Raw genomic sequence first — 19,543 nt, forward strand, 5'->3', positions numbered from 1 at the left:
TGAATGGCGGTGCTGGCTCGAAGGGCCGAATGGCCTCCTCCTGCGTCTATTGTCTATTTCCATCAGACCATCCTAGGTGATAGACCTCCACCACACATTCCCACCAGATTGCAGTCGGGCCTTGGTCCTTTCGACCCAGATATCCATGAATCCATCAAATCTATCAAACTGACACCTTCATTATAGTCAACTGAGCTTCTGGTGCCTCTGCAAGCCCGCAAATTCCATTCATTTGCAACCCTCCAAATAGAGAAATCCCCCTTCAACTCAGTCCTGGTAGGCTGATGCCTTAGTCTGAAACATTGCCAACTAGGCGTGTAGGAAGGAACTGCAGATGCTGATTTATACCGAAGATAGGCACAAAGTGCTGGAGTAACTCAGCGGGGCAGGCAGCATCTGTGGAGAGAAAAGGATGGGAGGCATTTCGGGTTGGGAAGCTTCCTTCTGTATGAAGAAGTGAGTTACTCAAGCACTCTGTGTCCACCTTTGTCCACTAGTTCTGGATCTTCCAGTCACTCTGCATTAGCCCGGTCAACCCTCTCGGGATTTCACGCCTATCAATCAGACCGCCGCGCATTCTTTCAAACGCGAATTGTACTCAGGATTTCTTGATCAGTGGCGGGTGTCAAGGGTTATGGGGAGAAGCAGGAGAATGAGGTTAAGAGAGAGAGATAGATCATCCGTGATTGAATGGCGGAGTGGACCTGATATGCTGGATGGCCTAATTCTGCTCGAGTTAGATAGGGGCTAGTGGTATCGAGGGATATGGGGAGAAGGCAGGCACGGGTTATTGATTGGGGGCGATCAGCAATGATCACAATGAATGGCGGTGCTGTCTCGAAGGGCCGAAGGGCCTCATCCTGGCACCTATTTTCTATGTTTCTATGCTCCTATCACTAATGAGCTGATGAACTTATGAACAGCTTCTTTCCTGTTATCAGACTTCTGAACAGTACTACCGTAAGCTGGGGTTCTGTCCAATTCACTTCTAGCCCATTGCGGACATTGGGACTTTATCTATGGAACTGTTGCATTCCAATGCTGAGAACAATACTCTGCACTTTACATCTTCCCTTTTGGCCTGCCTACTGTACTTGAGTTTGACTTGGTATTTATGTATAGTATTAGCTAATCTGAAAACTAAAGCTTTTCACTGTACTTTGGTACATGTAACAATAGTACACCTAAACTTAATTAATCCCTCTGCAAAAATCTGCCCAACATCTTTAGAGTGTACCTGGACTGCCTGACCTGCGATTCAAGCCCGCCCTATCTCAATTACAGCGTGTGGTCCTCAAGGTGTGGTCTCGCCAACATCTCTTGCGGTTGCAGCAAAACTCCAACTTCCCCGCAATAAAGACTGCTTGCTGAAGCTGCATTGTAAATCTTCCGCACTGGAAACAAAGTGAGATATCTGCCCGCAGAGTACAAAATGATCAAAGTCCCCAAAGCCTGCAGAGATGCTAGAAGCTTGAGCTGCAGGAACTCAGCGGGTCAGGCAGCATCTGGGGAGGGAATAGAACTGGTGGGGGTCGGGGCCCCGTTTCTCATGTGTAGATAATAGACAATAGACAATAGGTGCAGGAGGAGGCCATTCGGCCCTTCGAGCCAGCACCGCCATTCAATGGAATTTAGAAGGATGAGGGGGGATCTTATTGAAACATATAAGATAATTAGGGAATTGGACACATTAGAGGCAGGAAACATGTTCCCAATGTTGGGGAGTCCAGAACAAGGGGCCACAGTTTAAGAATAAGGGGTAGGCCATTTAGAACGGAGATGAGGAAGAACTTTTTCAGGTCAGAGAGTGGTGGAAGGTGTGGAATTCTCTGCCTCAGAAATCAGTGGAGGCCAGTTCGTGGATGCTTTCAAGAGAGAGCTGGATAGAGCTCTTAAGGATAGCGGAGTGAGGGGTATGGGGAGAAGGCAGGACGGGGTACTGATTGAGAGTGATCAGCCATGATCGCATTGAATGGCGGTGCTGGTTCGAAGGGCTGAATGGACTACTCCTGCACCTATTGTCTATTGTCTATTGTCAATGTGATCATGGCTGATCATTCTCAATGATCCAGCCGCAGAGGATGCTGAGAAAGCCCAACTTGTACACAAGAGGATTTAATGCTTGAAAATACCAAGTACAGTATTTGCAAGCATTTTTCACAAGTACAATGCAAGTCTGAAGAAGGGTCTCGACCAGAAATGTCACCCTATTCCTTCTCTTCAGAGATGCTGCCTGACCCGCTGAGACACTCCCAGCATTTTATGTCTATCTTCACAAGTACAACACTATCACAACATTTTGGTACAAATAAATAATGGCAGAATATACAGAACTTCAGCCAGTTTATAAACTGAAATCTGCAATAAATACTTTTATCGTTTGCTCTGTTTCACTCATGACACGAGAACGTTGTTGGCATGTTATAAATCACCAATGTAATTAGGACTGTCAAATAATCAACATTAATTGTGATTAATGGTGTCGTTACAAAAATAATTGTGTTAATTGTGGTTTTAATTACATTGCAACACAATAATGGAACATATTCAAATAGTGTAAAAAGAAAACGCTTTGTGTTTGATGGGGAGTGAGATAAATGAGGGAAGAGAGTCTGGGAGGGGAGACAGAGCAGATGGGAGGAATAAAAGGGGAAGGTGTTGTAGAGGGCGGTGTGGTGGCACAGCGGTAGAGTAGTTGCCTTACAGCGCCAGAGATCCTGATTCGATCGCATGGGATCTAAGGAGAGATAGCCAAATGGAAATTGGCTTCACTGAAGGAGCAGAGGTTGATGGTGGAAGGTTGCTACTCGGACTGGAGGCCTGTGGCTGGTGGTGGGCCTCAGGGTTTGGTGGTACTTTTTGTCATCTACATCATTGAATTTGAATGAGAACATACATGGCAAGATTAGCAAGTTTGTTGATGACACAAAAAGTGGGCGGTTTTGCAGATAGTGAAGATGGTTGTGAACGATTGCAGCAGGATCTTGACCGATTGGCCAGCTGGGCAGAGGAATGGTTGATGGAGTTTAACACAGAAAAATGTGAGGTGTTGCATTTTGGGAAGTCTAACATGGGCAGGACCTACACAGTGAATGGTGAGCCTCTGGGTAGTGTTGGTGAGCAGAGGGATCTAGGAGTGCAGGTGCGTGGTTCCTTGAAGGTCGAGTTGCAGGTAGATAAGGTGGTCAAAAAGGCTTTTGGTACATTGGCCTTCATCAGTCAGAGTATTGAGTGTAGAAGTTGGGAGGTCATGTTGCAGTTGTATAAGACGTTGGGTGAGACCACATTCAGAGTATTGCGCTCAGTTCTGGACACCATGTTATAGATAGGAAAGATGTTGTCAAGCTGGAAAGGGTAGAGAGAAGATTTAAGAGGATATTGCCAGGACTAGAGGGTGTGAGCTGTAGGGAGAGGTTGAGTAGGCTGGGACTCTATTCCCTGGAGTGCAGGAGGATGAGGGGTGACCTTACAGAGGTATATAAAGTCATGAGATGAATAGATTGGGTAGATGCACAGAGTCTCTTGCCCAGAGTAGGGGAATCGAGGACCAGAGGACATAGGTTCAAGGTGAAAGGGAAAAGATTTAATAGGAATCTGTTGAGTAACCTTTTCACACAAAGGGTGGTGGGTGTATGGAACAAGCTTCCAAAGGAGGTAGTTGAAGCTGGGACTATCCCCAGGTTTTTGAAACAGTTAGACAGGTACATGGTTAAGACAGGTTTGGAGGGATATGGACCAAATACAGGCAAGTGGATTGGTGTAGCTGGGACATGTTGGCCGGTGTGGGCAAGTTGGGCCGAAGAGCCTGTTTCCACACTGTAGCACTCCATGGCTACCAGGAATTCGTCCTTAGCCTAAGAGAAATCCGTTCAGTAGTCCAATAACAGCGTGAAAGATGCTGTCCTTAGATCTGGTGCTACGTACTTGTGAGGTATTGTATCTTCTTCCCAATGGGAGAGGAGAGGAGAGGAGTGACCTGGGTGAGACTGGTCCTCGGCTATGGTGGCGGCTTCCTTGAGGCAGCATTCGGGGTCAATGGGGGGCGTCTGGTTTACGTGTTGTACTGGGCTCAATAGACAATATGTGCAGGAGGAGGCCATTCGGCCCTTCGAGCCAGCACCGCCATTCAATGTGATCATGGCTGATCATTCTCAATCAGTACCCCGTTCCTGCCTTCTCCCCATAACCCCTGACTCCGCTATCCTTAAGAGCTCTATCTAGCTCTCTCTTGAATGCATTCAGAGAATTGGCCTCCACTGCCCTCTGAGGCAGAGAATTCCACAGATTCACAACTCTCTGACTGAAAAGTTTTTCCTCATCTCAGTTCTAAATGGCCTACCCCTTATTCTTAAACTGTGGCCCCTGGTTCTGGACTTCCCCCAACATTTGGAACGTGTTTCCTGCCTCTAACGTGTCTAACCCCTTAATAATCTTATACGTTTCGATAAGATCTCCTCTCATCCTTCTAAATTCCAGTGCATACAAGCCTAGTCGCTCCAGTCTTTCAACATATGACAGTCCACCATTCCGGGAATTAACCTAGTAAACCTACGCTGCACGCCCTCAATAGCAAGAATATCCTTCCTCATATTTGGAGACCAAAACTGCACACAGTACTCCAGGTGCGGTCTCACTAGGGCCCTGTACAACTGCAGAAGGACCTCTTTGCTCCTATACTCAACTCCTCTTGTTATGAAGGCCAACATCCACAACTCTGTGCAATTCCCTGTTGCCTTGGGCAGAGCAGATGCCACCAACTGGAGTCACAGGATCATCTTGGAGTCAAGCCGAACACCATCGCTCAGTGTGGAGGGAGGAACAGCAGATGCTAGTTTAAACCCAAGACCAACGCAAAAACCTGGAGTAACTGAGTTGAGCAGCGTCTCTGGAGAAAAGGAATAGGTGATGTTTCGGGTCGAGACCCTTCTTCAGACTGAGAGCCGGAGGAAAGGGGAACAAAAGATTTTGAAGGTACTTAGGAAAGATGAATGGAAGACATTCAGAAAGCAACGATGATCAAGGAAACGTGGAGCCCACAATGGTCCACTGTTGGCTGTGGGATACGTGATAACGAGCTACACAGACAGCGGAACCAGTAAAACTAGTAGGACAACTAAGGTGGGGGAGGACGGGCGGAGAGAGAGAAGGAATACAGGGGTCACTTGAAGTGAGAGATATCAGTGCTCATACCGCTGTAACCTGCCCAGGCGAAATAGGAGGCGCTGTTCCTCCCACTTACGTCTGGCCTCACTCGGACAGTGGAGTGGCCGCGTATCATTGCGTGAATTAGCGTGTCCAACATGGTTATTTGGCGATCATTGCCTGCAAGCGTGACAACGTGGAGTACATCCCGATGCGTTACCGCGGTGGCAAGTGGTTTTGCAGGATCCGCCCACTGAACCAACAAATGACCAGTTTGACGACTCGTTTATATAAATTAATGGCACGGGGGCAAAGAGTAATTGCAGAATGATTTCCTTGCGAATGCCTGTAAGCATTGGGACGGACGAGGAAAAACTTTTTCAGTCAGAGAGTTGTGAATTGAATTATCTGCCTCAGAAGGCAGTGGAGGCCAATTCTCTGAATGCATTTAAGAGAGAGCTAGATGGAGCTCTTAATGATAGCGGAGTCAGGGGGTATGGGGAGAAGGCAGGAACGGGGTACTGATTGAGAATGATCAGCCATGATCACATTGAATGGTGGTGCTGGCTCGAAGGGCTGAATGGCCTCTCTCCTGCACCTATTGTCTATTGAAACTTATACACCGGAAAACAACAATATATCTGGGCTTTGAATTGTACCAGTGCCATGTCCTCTTTTTAATATCGCAACTGTGTTTTGTACAGTAGGAATTGCATCTGATAGAGGATAATACGGCTCTCCAGGCAGCGCTTCCTCCCACCACACTGTGAAGATGTTTGACAATATATTGCTGGAATTAATCAGCTCCTCATACCAACCCCTGGCCTGAAATTGAACTTCAGGCACCAGAGATGCCTTACGCTCTGTGTAGGCATTTTGGGGATATCTCATTATCCTAATGCGCTGTTTTAAGTTGTTACTGGCCATTTAGAACTGAGATGAGGAAACACTTTTTCAGTCGGAGAGTTGTGAATCTGTGGAATTCTCTGCCTCGGAAGGCAGTGGAGGCCAATTCTCTGAATGCATTCAAGAGAGAGCTAGATAGAGCCCTTAAGGATAGCGGAGTCAGGGGGTATGGGGAGAAGGCAGGAACGAGGTACTGATTGAGAATGATCAGCCATGGTCACATTGAATGGCGGTGCTGGCTCGAAGGGCCGAATGGCCCCCTCCTGCACCTATGGTCTATTGTCTATTGTCTAAAAGGCTGGAGTACCTCAGCAGGACAGGCAGCATCTCCGGATGCTGTGTGGGGTGGGGGGGGGGAGGGCCTGTTTCCACGCACAAAAACGTTGCTGGTATTGTAGATCACAAGAAAAGTTGTCTCGGGCACAGGTTTAGTTTTTAGAGATACAGCGCGGAAACAGGCCCTTCGGCCCACCGGGTCCGCGCCGACCAGCGATCCCGCACATTAACACTATCCTACACACACTAGGGACAGTTGTTTTGTTTACATTTGCCCAGCCAATTAACCTACAAACCTGTACGTCTTTGGAGTGTGGGAGGAAACCGAAGATCTCGGAGGAAACCCACGCGGGTCACGGGAGAACGTACAAACTCCGTACAGACACGTCCCGTAGTCGGGATCGAACCCGGGTCCCCGGCGCTGCATTCGCCGTAAGGCAGCAACACTACCGCTGCGCCACCGTGCCGCCAGCTGGACATCAAACAGGTAGAAAGTTGGGTGGAACATTAGCAGATGGAATTTAATCCTGACAGATGTGAGGTGATGTATTTTGCGAGGTTAATTAGGGATAGAATATTCCAGTATGATCGGCTGCTGAGGAGTATTGATGAACAGAAGGATCTTGGTGTTCAAAAGCCAAAGTTCCCAGAAAATAGCAACATAGGTATGAACATTGACTTCTCTAACTTCAGATACCTCCTCTGTCCTCTCTTTCCCCTCCCCTTCCCAGTTCTCCCACTAGTCTTCCTGTCTCCGACTACATCCCATCTTTGTCCCGTTCCCTCCCCTGACATCAGTCTGAAGAAGGGTCTCGACCCGAAACGTCACCCATTCCTTCTCTCCAGAGATGCTGCCTGCCCGCTGAGTTACTCCAGCATTTTGTGATTTGTACCAGCATCTGCAGTTATTTTCCTATATAGGTTCGTAGGGTGGAAATAGAAGCAAGCTTGCTTTCAGAGGTCAGGAGACAGAAGGTTAAAGATGGGACGTTATGTCGCAACTTCACAAAGCATAGCCGAGACCACACATTCAGTATTGTGTGCATTTCAGATCACCACATTAAAGGCAGGGTGTGGTTGTGCCGGAGAGAGTATAGAGAAGGTGCACCAGGATGTGGCATGGATTAAATGACTTTAGTTATGCAGAGATATTCGCTACACGGGGTTTGTTTTCCCTGGAGCGAAGGAGGCTGGGGGTGACCTGGTAAATGTATAAAGAAAGGTATTTAAAATGCATATGTAGAGGGTGCCCCTTGTCACCACTGTGTAATAGATACTTGAGCTCACTGGATCTGGTGTGAACTGGAAAATAACAACTTAACACAGTGTTCTTAAATATAATAAGATGCCCCACAATGATGTGGAGTAAAAAACGTTCTCCTCAAAATCTCTGGTCCAGACTCTCCCACTAGTGGAAGCATCCTCTCCACATCCACTCGATCTCTGGTCCTGGACTCTCCCACTAGTGGAAGCATCCTCTCCACATCCACTCGATCTCTGGTCCCAGGACTCTCCCACTAGTGGAAGCATCCTCTCCACATCCACTCGATCTCTGGTCCTGGACTCTCCCACTAGTGGAAGCATCCTCTCCACATCCACTCGATCTCTGGTCCCAGACTCTCCCACTAGTGGAAGCATCCTCTCCACATCCACTCGATCTCTGGTCCTGGACTCTCCCACTAGTGGAAGCATCCTCTCCACATCCACTCGATCTCTGGTCCTGGACTCTCCCACTAGTGGAAGCATCCTCACCACGTCCACTCTATCCAAGCCCGTTCCGATACTGTTGGACTCCTCTCGGAGCCCATGACTGCTGGACCGGCAAAACGGAGAATCCATCAAGGCTCTGGAACCAAGTGTGCCACTAAATTGGTGGTGGACCTCTATTTATACTAGCACCATACTAAAACTCTTGTTTGTTTGTTTGTTCCTGAACCACAGCCAAAACGGTACACGATAGCGCGACAATTTTAGGCCCATCTTGCTCACCGTCGTCCCTTTGGTGCCAATGGAAGAAGTTTCATTGAAATCGGTGTTATATTTCTAAAGTTATTCACGTTTTAAAGTTTAAATCTATTTCCTAGGGAGGGAGGGGGGAGGATAAGAGGGGTTGAGGGGGGAGGGAGGGGGGGTAGAGGGGGGAGGGAAGGGAGGAGGGGGGAGGAGGGAGGGGGAGGGGGTATAGGTAGGATGCGGGTGGGGGATGGGGGCAGGAGGGGGGTTGGGGAGGGGCGGGGGAGGAGGAGGGGGAGGAGGGAGGGAGGGAGGGAGGAGGGGGGAGAAGGGGGGGAGGGCGGGGGAAGGCGGGGAGGGGGGAGGGGGAGGGGGAGGGGGAGGGCGCTGCACCAATGCAGGAGAGGTTTGAACACAACTTGGTCTCGTCTAGACCACGGTCCAGCCTCCTTTAAATTTTACCCCTGCCATCTTAAAGCTATGCCCTCTGGCCTTTGACATTTCCACCCTGGGGAGAGAGGTCCTGCCTTTCTACACCTCTCTACACCTCTCTGCACCTCTCTGCACCTCTCTGCACCTCTCTACACCTCTCTACACCTCTCTACGCCTCTCTACGCCTCTCTACGCCTCTCTACGCCTCTCTACGCCTCTCTACGCCTCTCTACGTCTCTCTACGCCTCTCTACGCCTCTCTACGCCTCTCACCATTATAGATAATCCTATCAGCTCTCCCCTCACCCTCCAGCTTTCCAGAGAAAACAATCCAAGTTTATTCAATTAAATTTTAATTGAATAACATTAATATCATTAGCTGCTTGCTGCTCATTGCTGTACTTATCAACTGTATCTGATCTCTGAGCTAAATCATGCATAGAACAATGCATAAAATGAACAAAACGTACAATTTAACACCGAGTGATTCTGTACCACATGAATTACAAACAGTTCATCACAAGATGAACCTGGTTAACATCAAGGACATGAGGTATAGGTTTTAATTTCGGGATACAGTGTGGAAACAGGCCCTTCGGCCCACCAAGTCCATGCCGACCAGCGATCCCCGCACACTTACACTCTCCTACACACACCAAGGACAATTTATAATTGTATCAAGCCAATTAACCTACAAACCTGTACTTCTTTGGAGTGTGGGAGGAGACCAAAGATCTTGGAGAAAACCCATGTGGGTCACGGGGAGAACGTACAAACTCCGTACAGACAGCACCCGTAGTCAGGATCGAACCTGGGTCTCTGGTGGTGTTGTTCTGATGTTTTCCCATCAGTTTATGTAGAGTGCGTGAATGCTTTGAACTAAATAATGTTTTTAATTCACTTTTGACAGTTCAGTTTCCTCGTACATTAATTTACTTTATAATTTAAAAGTCCCATTAATTCTGCCTGAGATTATTCATACGCTGGCCCAATTTAAAATACTTCAATTCCTCTTTACGTTTGGATGGTAAACTGTTGCTTTCACGGAAAGGTCAGAAACCCACGATAACCTTTCCATTTCACAACGAGTCATAAGTTCATAAGTGATTGGAGCCGAATTAGGCCATTCGGCCCATCAAGTCCATTCTGCCATTCAATCATGGCTGACCTATCTTAACCCAATTCTCCTGCCTTCTCCCCATAACCCCTGACACCCGTACTAATCAAGAATCTATCTACCTATCTGCCTTAAAAATATCCATTGACTCGGCCTGCACCGCCTTCTCTGGCAACGAATTCCACAGATTCACCACCCTCTGACTAAAGACATTCCTCCTCATCTCCTTCCTAATGGAACGTCCTTTGATTCTGAGGCTGTGACCTCTGGTCCCGGACTCTCCCACCAGTGGAAGCATCCTCTCCACATCCTGTCTATCCTGAGGAGTCCACCCCTTCGTTGCTGAGTCTGTTGAGGAACACATGTTGCATCTGTGAACCAGTTCAGGCACCTCAGCTGTACGGGACGACCCCAGTTACAAAGACGAACGTGTCTTGACCTAACTCGTCCATTATGAAGATAGCATAACAGCGTACACTAACTTATAATTTAGCTTCTATATTCATTCACTTCGTCCATTACCACATCATTGCAGCACATCAGTCTACACAGGACAGTACTTCCTTTTGATATTAAATGGACCACAGGGCACACAACGACACTGTAAAATTTCACATGGCCGCAGCTGTTTTGCTCTACATTATCTCAATAATGTCTGATTAATGATATTTCAAAATGCTGGAGTAACTCAGCAGGTCAGGCAGCATCTCAGGAGAGAAGGAATGGGTGACGTTTCGGGTCGAGACCCTTCTTCAGACTGAAGAAGGGTCTCGACCCGAAACGTCACCCATTCCTTCTCTCATGAGATGCTGCCTGACCTGCTGAGTTACTCCAGCATTTTGTGAATAAATACCTTTGATTTGTACCAAGCATCTGCAGTTATTTTCTTATAATGATATTTCAAAGGTCTCCAATGAGGTAGATAGGAAGTCGGGACCACTCTCTATCTGGGAAGAGGATGGTTCAGCTGCCTGATAACAGCTGGGAAGAAAATGTTCCTGAATCTGGAGGTGTGCGTTTTCACACCTCTGTACACCTTGCCTGATGGGAGAGGGGAGGAAAGAGAGTGACCAGGGTGAGACTATTCCTCGATGATGCTGCTGGCCTTGCTGAGGCAGCGTGAAGTGTAGATGGAGTCAATGGAAGGGAGGTTGGTTTGAACAGGACATGAACAGAAGGCCAGGGCTCATAAGCACATCATCAGCTTTCTCACAGTGAATCGGATCAATATGCTCATACTTGCATTTTCAGATCAGCTGCACTTTATAGATTCAGATACTGGGCAAAACTGATGAAATATCAGTTGGGAGATGCAAGATTTATACCTACAATCATTTTGCAACACTACATTTGAAGGGCATTTCAGAGCTGTTGTTGTGGTTTCCCTATCAACAGACTGGAAAGGTTTGGTGTTGGTTCAGATGTGCATCTTGTCCAGGGTATTGGGACAAGTCCCTCTACTAATTGTCCAAACAGAGAACTGCAGATGCAGGTTTACAAAAAAGGACACAAAGTGCTGGCGTAACTCAGCTGGTCAGGGAGCATCTCTGGAGAAATGGACAGGGGATGTTAAGTCTGGACCCTTCTTCAGACTGAAGGGTCCTGAATCCATGTCGTCCAGAGACGCTACCTGAACTGATGCTGAGCTATTCCAGCACTTTGTGTTCTTTATTCCCTCTACTAATTGCTTGCTCTTCAGGGTGGAATAAACAATTGGACAGAAGAAAGATTCAAAGAAGGGTCTCGACCCGTAACGTCACCAATTCCTTCTCTCCAGAGATGCTGCCTGTCCCGCTGAGTTACTCCAGCATTTTGTGTCTTTCTTTGGTGTAAACCAACATCTGCAGTTCCTTCCTACACAGAAGAAATGTAGGAACATTACGAGTTTGGATGTATGCTTTGAGCATGTGCAGAATGCCTAATTGAATGGATTTATCAGTATCTCTGAGTCAGCCATATATTTCTTCCTGGATTCTGTGCAAAATAGATTTTCAAAATTATTGAAAGAAAAGCTGGATGAATTTCAAAATGCTTTGTTCGGGGTAAGTTTAATTAGGATTTGTTTTGTAAAGATTTAAACAGAGAGAATACATATTTGTGTGCAAGTGGAAGAGAGAAAACTAAAACAAATGGAAGTTTAGTTTAGTTTAGAGATACAGCGAGGAAACAGGCCCTTCGGCCCACCGAGCCCGTGCCGACCATCGATCACCCCACACACTAACACTATCCTATACACTGGGCTATTGGCAATTTTCACTGAAGCCAATTAACCTACAAACCTGTACGTCTTTGAAGTGTGGGAGGAAACCGGAGCACCTGGAGAAAACCCACAGGGTCACGGGGAGAATGTACAAACTCCGTACAGACAGCACCCGTAGTCAAGATCGAACCTGAGTCTCTGGCGCTGTGAGGTAGCAACTCTACCGCTGAGCCACTATGCCACTCCAAATGTCGAATGTGAGTGTAATGCCACCCACATCCTATGGTTTGTGTTTTGTGGCCCAAATACCCACGGAAATAAACAGGGGAAAGGCATTGATGGGAATGGCTCTGAAACCAGAATAGATTTGAGGGGCTGAATGGACACCTTCTGTGCCGTAAAGGAATATGAAAGAATATTTATATATTTGACTAAATACCTTGAACTGAACAAGTGTGTTTGCCCTTCTTCATGTTACAGTCAGTGTTTAAAAAAACATTTGCGTTCTCAATTCACCCAATAATTTGTAATTGGAAATGTTAAACATTCAAATGACTTCACCAGTGAAGGAGATTCTAATTGTTTTTGTAATTGAAGTGGAGGCAGGTGAGCCATCTCTCCACATTGTAACATGACATGTTTTGAAAAATAAATGAAAGCGGACAAATCTTTTGAGTGAATTTAATGGGAAAGAAACAATAGACAATAGACAACAGACACTAGACAATAGGTGCAGGAGTAGGCCATTCAGCCCTTCGAGCCAGCACCGCCATTCATACGATCATGGCTGATCACTCTCAATCAGTACCCTGTTCCTGCCTTCTCCCCATACCCCCTCACTCCGCTATCCTTAAGAGCTCTATCCAGCTCTCTCTTGAAAGCATCCAACGAACTGGCCTCCACTGCCTTCTGAGGCAGAGAATTCCACACCTTCACCACTCTCTGACTGAAAAAGTTCTTCCTCATCTCCGTTCTAAATGGCCTACCCCTTATTCTTAAACTGTGGCCCCCTGTTCTGGCCTCCCCCAACATTGGGAACATGTTTCCTGCCTCTAATGTGTCCAATCCCCTAATTATCTTATATGTTTCAATAAGATCCCCCCTCATCCTTCTAAATTCCAGTGTATACAAGCCCAATCGCTCCAGCCTTTCAACATACGACAGTCCCGCCATTCCAGGAATTAACCTAGTGAACCTACGCTGCACGCCCTCCATAACAAGAATATCCTTCCTCAAATTTGGAGACCAAAACTGCACACAGTACTCCAGGTGCGGTCTCACTACTCAACTCCTCTTGTTATGAAGGCCAACATTCCATTGGCTTTCTTCACTGCCTGCTGTACCTGCATGCTTCCTTTCATTGACTGATGCACTAGGACACCCAGATCTCGTTGAACTCCCCCTCCTCCTAACATTGTAAAGAAGTGGGGGGGGGGGGGGGGGGGGGGGGAGGGGGGAACAAACCGGATGGAGGCGAGAGGGCGGTGGCGCGTTGGTAGAGTCGCTGCCTCACCGCGCCAGAGATCCGGGTTCGATCCTGACTACGAGTGCTGTCTGTACAGAGTCTATACGTTCTCCCCGTGACCTGCGTGGCTTTTTCTCCGTGATCTTCGATTTCCTCCCACGCTCCAATGGCGTACAGGTTTGTAGGTTAATTGGCTTAGAATCAATGTAACTTGTTCCTATGATAGTGTTAGTGTGCGGGGATCGCTGGTCGGCACAGACTCGGTGGGCCGAAGGGCCTGTTTCCGCGCTGTGTCTCTAAACTAAACTAAATGGATTGAAAGAGCAATCGTACGATAAAATACCAGTGGTGGCTTTAAGTAAGGTTGATGAGTGCGACAGGCCGGAGTGTGTGCACAATGTGGGTGAATTAAAGCATGTGGCAAGCACTGTGACCCACGATTTGTGGGAAGATTAAATGTTGTTGGTATTTGGAAGGTAGGGTTGCCAACTTTCTTACTCCCAAATAAGGGACAAAAGATGACGTCACTGCCCCGCGCCTCACGTGACCTCACCCAGCCAGCGGCCACATGCTCCCGCTCCATCAATGGCGACCGCCCGGGCCGGGAGGCGGGTTGCTATGCAAACTCCGTTAGGCGAACACACTCGGCCCCGCTCCCCGAACACACCCCATTAGCCTACACTGTTCCGGCCTACAACGGCCCCCGGGCCTACAGTGTCTGGCAACACGGTATCCAGGCCTACACTGTCCCGGCCTACAGCGGCCCCCAGGCCTACGGTGTCCGGCCCTACAGTGTCCGGGCCTACAGCAGCCCCCAGGCCTACAGTATCCGGGCCTATGGTGTCCGGCCCTACATTGACCGGCCCTTCAGTGGCCCCTGGGCCTACAGCATCCGGGCCTACAGCGTCCAGTCCTACAGCAGCCCCCAGGCCTACAGCGTCCAGGCCTATGGTGTCCGGGCCTACGGCGTCCAGGCCTACAGCACCCCCCGGGCCTAATACCGGGTGGTCCCATACGGGACAAACAAATTTCTCCCAAAATACGGGATGTCCCAGCTAATACGGGACAGTTGGCAACACCATTGGAAGATATAGATGAGGCCCTGGAATTAAGTAGGGAGGCCAATTGCACACAGACTCAAGTCGGGAACTAAAAGCCACATTTCTACAACAGTTGGGTAAAATAAACTTAATAAATTCTTGTGTTGGCATATGAATGAATGAATGAATGATTGAATGAATGAATGAATGAATGAATGAATGAATGAATGAATGAATGAATGAATACTCTATTGTCACATGTGACAAGTTACGGTGAAATTCTTTGCTTGCATCCCCAAGGTATGGAAATAGTGACCCTTAAAGGATAGGATTCTACTTAGAACCATAGTCATATCCAATGGAAACAGACCCTTCGGCCCAACTAGTCCATGCTGACCAAGATGCCCCATTTAAGCTTGCCCCATTTGCCTGCGTTTGGCCCATATCCCTCTAATCCTTTCCTATCCATGTGCCTGTCCAAGTGTATTTTAAATGCTGTTACAGTCAGTACCTACCTAAACTTCCTCCTTTGGCAGCTGGTTCCAATCATCCTTTTAAATCTGGCCCCTCTCACTTTAAACTCATGCCCCCAAGTTATTGATTCCCCTAACCTGGGGGAAAAAAAGACATTGTGCATTTCCCTATGTATGCCCTTCATGATTCTATACATCATTCTGTGCAAGCCGTTGCACAGAAAGCTAATCTCACTGTGTAGGAAGGAACTGCAGATGCAGGTTTATACCGAACACAGACACAAAATGCTGGAGTAACTCGGCGGGACAATAGACAATAGGTGCAGGAGGAGGCCATTCGGCCCTTCGAGCCAGCACCGCCATTCAATGTGATCATGGCTGATCATTCTCAATCAGTACCCTGTTCCTGCCTTCTCCCCATACCCCCTGACTCCGCTATCCTTAAGAGCTCTATCTAGCTCTCTCTTGAATGCATTCAGAGAATTGGCCTCCACTGCCTTCTGAGGCAGAGAATTCCACAGATTCACAACTCTCTGACTGAAAAAGTTTTTCCTCATCTCAGTTCTAAATGGCCTACCCCTTATTCTTAAACTGTGGCCCCTTGTTCTGGACTCCCCCAACACTGGGAACATGTTTCCTGCCTCTAACGTGTCCAACCCCTTAATAATCTTATACGTTTCGATAAGATCTCCTCTCATCCTTCTAAATTCCAGTGTATACAAGCCTAGTCGCTCCAGTCTTTCAACATATGACAGTCCCGCCATTCCGGGAATTAACCTAGTAAACCTACGCTGCACACCCTCAATAGCAAGAATATCCTTCCTCAAATTTGGAGACCAAAACTGCACACAGTACTCCAGTTGCGGTCTCACTAGGGCCCTGTACAACTGCAGAAGGACCTCTTTGCTCGTATACTCAACGCCCCTTGTTATGAAGGCCAACATTCCATTGGCTTTCTTCACTGCCTGCTGTACCTGCATGCTTCCTTTAGTGACTGATGCACTAGGACACCCAGATCTCGTTGTACGTCCCCTGTTCCTAACTTGACACCATTCAGATAATACTCTGTCTTCCTATTCTTACCACCAAAGTGGATAACCTCACACTTATCCACACTAAACTGCATCTGCCATGCATCCGCCCACTCACACAACCTGTCCAAGTCACCCTGCAACCTCATAGCATCTTCCTCACAGTTCACACTACTACCCAGCTTTGTATCATCTGCAAATTTGCAGCATCTGAAAGGTCTCGACCCGAAACGTCCCCCAAGCTGATCTCATTGATCCACTCTCATTGATCTCATTCTCCCTGGGATCGCGTTCGCCAATAATTTACGCCAAGCCATAACTTACAACGGCCAACTAATCTGCCGGCACATCTTTGGGGTACGGGAAGAAACATTGAGGGGAAACCCACACGGTGAGCACACAAACTCACACAAAAGTTCAGGATCAAACCCAGGTCCCTGAAGCTACGAGGCAGCCGCACTAACTGCTGCACCCCCCCCCCCCCCCCCCCCCCCCCCCCGGGCTGAAGGGCGAATGAGGACATTCAATTCTCCCACAAATTGCCGGTCACAACGTTAGCCACATGCTAGAACTCACCCACATTCTGCACTCACTGTGTCACGGGGCACTCCACGAACAACGGGTTCTTTATTCCCCACCGCTGGAACAACCCATCTCTACCAGGGATGGTAAACACAAACACCAGGGAGTGTTGTAAGGCCCTTCCTCGGGAGTTCAGGGGTGGGGGGGGAATAAATTACCAGTGAGCCACGTGAGGTGATACCAGGGCAGATGCTTTTGATGGTCTCAGTCCTGGTTAAATGAAAATCGGTCACAACCAGCGCGTTGTTTAATTATTTAGAATATGTACACATTGCTGCCCGAATATCAATCCCCGAAGGGGGGAGAATCAAACTGATCTCAAAGCCTGGCCACTGCAATTCAAGTATCATCGCTTAGTGCATCTAGATGGGTCTTTTGGGTTTAATTAATACAATTATTTTAATTTCAATTGATCAGTGTGCCTGGTTGCTCGTGCCATTTTTAAAAGAGAGAAAGTATCAAGATCGCACTTAAAACAACCCAAACATTTATTTTGAAACCTGCATTGAAGTGGTTTTGAAACACAATCCCCTGTTGATCTGTGACTCTACGCACACACGCGACAGGTAAGTAAATGATTGATGAGCTTGTTGGATTTTGGTCGGTCGAGTTGAAAATTGGAGGCAGAGACTCAGCGGGTCAGGCAGCATCTCTGGAGAAAGGGAATATGTGGCATTTTGGGTCGGAAGCCCTTCTTCTGAACCGAAACGTCACCTATTACTTTCTGCTCAGATTACTTTACCCAACCTGCACCGAATAGTGTTAGGAAAATAACTGCAGACGCTGGTACAAATCGAAGGTATCACAAAATGCTGGAGTAACTCAGCGGGTCAGGCAGCATCTCAGGAGAGAAGGAATGGGTGACGTTTCGGGTCGAGACCCTTCTTCAGACCGAACAGTGATCCCCGTACGCTGGAACTATCCTCCACACACCAGGGACGGTTTACAAAAGACAGGAGCTTTTGGATATGCAGAGAATGCCGGGGTTTGGATCATGTTCAGGTGGTTGGGATTAGTTCATCTTGGAATAATGTTCAGCACAGATTATGGTGGGGGTTAAGAACCTGTTCCTGTGATGTAGATGGGTTGTATTGTCCTCACGAGAGTTAGAAACAGTGCACAAGTTCAAAGAAGACTTGCCTAATTTATTGTTGAACCAATAAGGCCTGGAATATCTTCCATTCCTCAGACCGTGAAAACCACAGGACATGTTCAGGTTTGGCATGTCGACGACGGCGCTGTTTATTCCTGACAGCAATAGATAGGTTTGGCAACTCACTTAATTCATTCTTGAAAGAAGAATATTCTCAGGCATCCGAAACTGCAATGTAAGATCGTGCGTATTATCCCCCCCCACCCAAACACAACTGTGGGTTTAATGAGCTGCACTGTGGATCACGTTTCCAAGGTAGCAAAACAACTCTCGTCTATCTCCTGGCATCTCTCTAATGCCATTTCCTTTAATGGGTCTGCTCTCGTTTGAATGGAACTCTGTCTGATGTTTTACGACCAGTATTGAGAGCCCTGACTTCTGTCCACATGGGGCGGCACGGTGGCGCAGCGGTAGAGTTGCTGTCTCACAGCCCCAGAGTCCCGGGTTCAATCCTGACCCACGGGTGCTGTCTGTACGGAATTTGTACGTTCTCCCCGTGACCGCGTGGGTTTTCACCGGGTGCTCCGGTTTCCCCCCACACTCCCCAAAGACGTCCAGGTTTGTTTGTTAATTGGGTCCGGTAAATTTTGTTAAATTGTCGCTGGTGTGTAGGATAGAGCTAGTGGACGGGGAGACCGGGGGTCAGCACGGGCTCGGTGGGCCGAAGGGCCTGTTTCCGCGCTGTGCCTCCAAATTATAAAAGCTAGGCTGGTAATACTTGACCTTTGCTCACCACTGGCCCAGGACTCGGTGGTGAATAATCCTCTCATCAGACTCGCCACCCGTTATATTGCGAGCCTGTGCATTCACCCCAGAAGCTCATGTGTCAGCAGATGAACCCCATCAGTGAATATGATTCAAAATACATGCAGTTCTGGATGTGGAGGGGAGGGGGTGCTTCCACCCGTCTGGGACCAGAGTACGCCTAGAATGGAGATGAGGAGGGATTTCTTGGTGAAGGTGTGGAATTCATTGTCACGGACAGGTCGATATGTTTGTAGGGGTCACAATGTAGGTCGTTATTAACAGGCAGCAAATTTAGATGTGAAGCCAAATTCGAGAAGGACTCACACGATCCTTCCAGGCGATGGAACCAAAAGCTTGTTGCAAAGTCGTCGTACAGATTGTCTTATTTGTTAGTGCGGGTGTCAGGGGTTATGGGGAGAAGGCAGGAGATTGGGGTTCGGAGGGAGAGATAGATCGGCCACGATTGGATGGCGGAGTAGACTTGATGTGCCGAATGGCCTAATTCTACTCCTATTCCTTATGACAGTGGTTGGCGTGGCTGGCTGTATTCTATCATCAAGGATCGCCACCATCCAGGTCATGGCCTCTTCTCACGGCTACCATCAGGCAGGAGGTGCAGAAAGCCTGGTCACATACTACCTTGTTCAGGAGCAGCAGCTTGCAACCCAGCGGTGTGAATATTGGTGTCTTTAACTTCAAGTCACCCGTGCATCCCCTCGCACTCCGCCCCCCCCCTCCCCCCCCCCCCTCCCTCTCCCCCCCCCCCCCTCCCTCTCTGGCCATTGTACCTGTGTCACATCGTCCTGCTGAGTTTCATGGTCTGTGTAACTCATTATCACCTAACCTGCAGCCAACAATGGACCATTGAATTCTCTGAATGCATTCAAGAGAGAGCTGGATAGAGCTCTTAAGGATAGCGGAGTCAGGGGGTATGGGGAGAAGGCAGGAACGGGGTACTGATTGAGAATGATCAGCCATGATCACATTGAATGGCGGTGCATACAGGCTTGAAGGGCCGAATGGCCTC

The sequence above is a fragment of the Rhinoraja longicauda genome, chromosome 18 (genome assembly GCF_053455715.1).
Source record: "Rhinoraja longicauda isolate Sanriku21f chromosome 18, sRhiLon1.1, whole genome shotgun sequence".
NCBI lineage: Eukaryota > Metazoa > Chordata > Chondrichthyes > Rajiformes > Arhynchobatidae > Rhinoraja > Rhinoraja longicauda.